Raw genomic sequence first — 3,526 nt, 5'->3', positions numbered from 1 at the left:
TATTGTACTGCTTAAGGGGCTTGGTAAGCATTACTGGACTGTAGATTTAGACAGGGTCTTAATGCTCATGTCTTCTGTAGGTTTACTGACATGGTGCAGAGGGCAGAAGAGAAAAGCTCCTCAGTATGATCACTGCTTAGCCGTCTACTGTCAGGCCAGCTGATGGATGACAATCACTATGTAAGGAACACCACCATACCGTACAGGAGTGTTCACAGGTGCAGAAACAGCATACAGCATGTGCCAGAGACCATCCATTTGTGATACAAATCTTGGATTCCACTTATGTCCTTCACTTTAGAAAAAAAACAAAAAAAACATCTCAGCTCAGGATTAAATAAAGATGTGCTGGATCTATGTACAGTAACATTGTACGTGTGTAGCCTCTGTCTGGAGAAGGAGAAACACAGGATCTGGGTCTTTGTCTGGTCCCGGCTGCATAGCTGGTCGCTGGTCGTTGGTGGGGTTTGGGGGGGCGTGTGTGTGTGGCTGAAGGCTCTTTGTGTCTTTTTGATGGACTCTGCCTGTCTTTGTTAGGGACGTGCCACTCTGTGGCTGTGGGCAGCTACCATTCCCACTGAGGGAGAGGCCGGGGTCCCTAGCCATCTAGTCCCCAGCCACTGTCCTCCCCTCCCCTAACAGCCTGCAGCTGCCTCTCTGCTTGCCTGTCTGCTCTCCTCTCCTCCAGCCAGACAGGGAGGGACACTCTACGCCCTCCTGTGGACGATACCTGTACCTGCATACCCTTCTATGAAAATGGTTTGTTTACTAAGGACACTAGTGGTGGTGGTGGTAGTGTCTCTCCAGTCTGAGGGTGCATCTGAGGTAGTATTTTTGCGGACATTACTGTGGTATACTGTAGTATTCACTGTGGTATACTGTAGTATTTACTGTAGTGTTTTTGTGACCATTACTGTAGTATTTACTGTAGTTTTTATTATCTTTGACATAGAAGTGGGGGCTTTCTCCTTGAGAAAATCTACTGGAGAAATATTAAAAGAGCACATTTTCCATAACTTGTAAGGATTGGTTCAGAGATGATCTTGTCTATAATCTGTGGGGAACAATACTTGGCATGTAGGTTTCTCAATACAGTGTTTAGTATAGTATACTACAGTTTACTACAGTGAACTGCATAATTCTATATTAAGTCAACTATAGTATTTTATACCATTGGGGGATACTTTAAAAACATGTTTAACCTTTATTTAACTTGGCAAGTCAGTTAAGAACAAATTCTTATTTACAATTACGGCCTACCTCGGTCAAACCCTCCCCTAACCCGGACGACGCTGGGACAATTGTGCGCCGCCCTATGGGACTCCCGATCACGGCCGGTTGTGATACAGCCCGGGATCGAACCAGTCTGTAGTGACGAGTCTAGCACTGCGATGCAGTATACTACACAATTCTATAGTAAGCAGTACACGATCGAGGATACTAGTGTGTAGTATAGCATTCTACAGTATACTACAAAAGTCTATAGTAAGCAGTACACGATCGAGGGATAATACAGTGTTCTCCTTGTCTCAAATATACAGTATGTGCTTATTTAAATACTAATTTAATTAAAAAGTCATTCAGATTGCATACACTGAACAAAAACATAAACGCAACATGCAACAATTTCAAAGATTTTACTGAGTTTCGGTTCATATAAGGAAATCAGTAAATTGATTTAATTAGGCTGTAATCTATGGATTTCGCATGACTGAGAATACAGATATGCATCTGTTGGTCACAGAAAAGATAGCGGTGTGGATCAGAAAACCAGTCAGTATCTGGTGTGACCATTTGCCACATGCAGCGCGACACTTCTCCTTCACATAGAGTTGATCAGGCTGTTGATTGCGGCCTGTGAAATGTTGTCCCACTCCTCTTCAATGGCTGTGGGAAGTTGCTGGATCCTGGCTGGAACTGGAACACGCTGTCGTAAATGTCGTTCCAGAGTATCACAAACATGCTTAAAAGGTGACATGTCTGGTGAGTATGCAGGCCAGGGAAGAACTGGGACATGTTCAGCTTCCAGGAATTATGTAGAGATCCTTGTATCATGGGGCCGTGCATTATCATGCTGAAACCTGAGGTGATGGCGGTGGATGATCGGGATCTCGTCACGGTATCTCTGTGCATTCAAATTGCCATCAATGAAATGTAATTGTGTTCGTTGTCCGTAGCTTATACCTGCCCACACCATAACCCCACCGCCAGCATGGGGCACTCTGTTTACAATGTTGACATCAGCAAACCGTTCGCCCACACAACGCCATACAAGCTGTCTGCCATCTGCCCGGTACAGTTGAAACCAGGATTTATCCGTGAAGAGCACACTTCTCCAGCATGCTAGTGACCATCGAATGGGAGCATTTGCCCACTGAAGTCGGTTACGACGCAGAACTGCCATCAGGTCAAAACCCTGGTAAAGATGACGAGCATGCAGATGAGCTTCCCTGAGACGGTTTCTGACAGTTTGTGCAAAAATTCTATGGTTGTGCAAACACAGAGTTTCATCAGCTGTCCGGGTGGCTGGTCTCAAATAATCCCGGATGTGAAGAAGCCGAACGTGGAGCTCCTGGGCTGGCGTGGTTACACATGGTCTGTGGTTGTGAGGCCGGTTGGATGTACTGCCAAAAACGACGTTAGAGACGGCTTATGGTAGAGAAATTAACATTACATTCTCTGGCAAAAGCTCTGGCGGCCATTCCTGCAGTCAGCATGCCAATTTAATTAGATTGCACTCCTCATCACTCAAAAACAAACAAGCAGAAGTAGTAGCTGTAGACAAGGTGTTGAGATACAGTAGAAAGCTCCCCTTTAAAACTTGAGACAGCTGTAGCATTGTGTTGTGTGACAAAACTGCCCATTTTAGTGTGACCTTTTATTGTCCCCAGCACAAAGTGCACTTGTGTAATGATCATGTCACGATCGTCGTATGAGTATGAGACCAAGGCACAGCGTGGTATGCGTACATTCTCTTTTAATGAATGAACACTAAACAAAAACAACAAAATTGACGAACGAAACGTGAAGCTATACAAATAGTGCAGACAGGCAACTAAACATAGACAAGATCCCACAAACACAAAAGGGAAATGGCTGCCTAAATATGATCCCCGATCAGAGACAACGATAAACAGCTGCCTCTGATTGGGAACCATATCAGGCCACCATAGACATACAAATACACCTAGATAACCCACCCAAGTCACCATCACGCCCCAACCAACACAGAGAAAAAACAGCTTACTATGTTCAGGGCGTGACAGATCATGCTGTTTAATCATCTTCTTGACATGCCACACCTGTCAGGTGGATGGATTATCTTGGCAAAGGAGAAATGCTCACTAACAGGGATGCAAATAAATTTGGACAAGGACATCCCAGCTGGCCAAACCCTTACGAAGCTGGGCCAATTGTGCGCCGCCTCGTGGGTCTCCCGGTCGCGGCCAGCTGCGACACAGCCTGCGATCGAACCCGGGTCTGTAGTGATGCCTTAAGCACTGCGATGCAGTGCCATTGATCGCTG

General features: G+C 45.5%; 1 non-coding gene across 1 annotated transcript; it reads right to left on the bottom strand.

Annotated features, from left to right (window-relative positions):
- Positions 1-956: 956 nt before the first annotated feature.
- On the bottom strand, positions 957-1,009 carry LOC120026596. Its single transcript, XR_005473168.1, has one exon. It is a non-coding gene; the product is annotated as a U7 small nuclear RNA (small nuclear RNA).
- Between the last annotated feature and the right edge of the window lie 2,517 nt (positions 1,010-3,526).

Source organism: Salvelinus namaycush, chromosome 31 (assembly GCF_016432855.1).
Source record: "Salvelinus namaycush isolate Seneca chromosome 31, SaNama_1.0, whole genome shotgun sequence".
Classification (NCBI taxonomy): Eukaryota; Metazoa; Chordata; class Actinopteri; order Salmoniformes; family Salmonidae; genus Salvelinus; species Salvelinus namaycush.
Note: the sequence above shows the minus strand (reverse complement) of the source record. Positions and strands in the feature narration are given on the sequence as shown.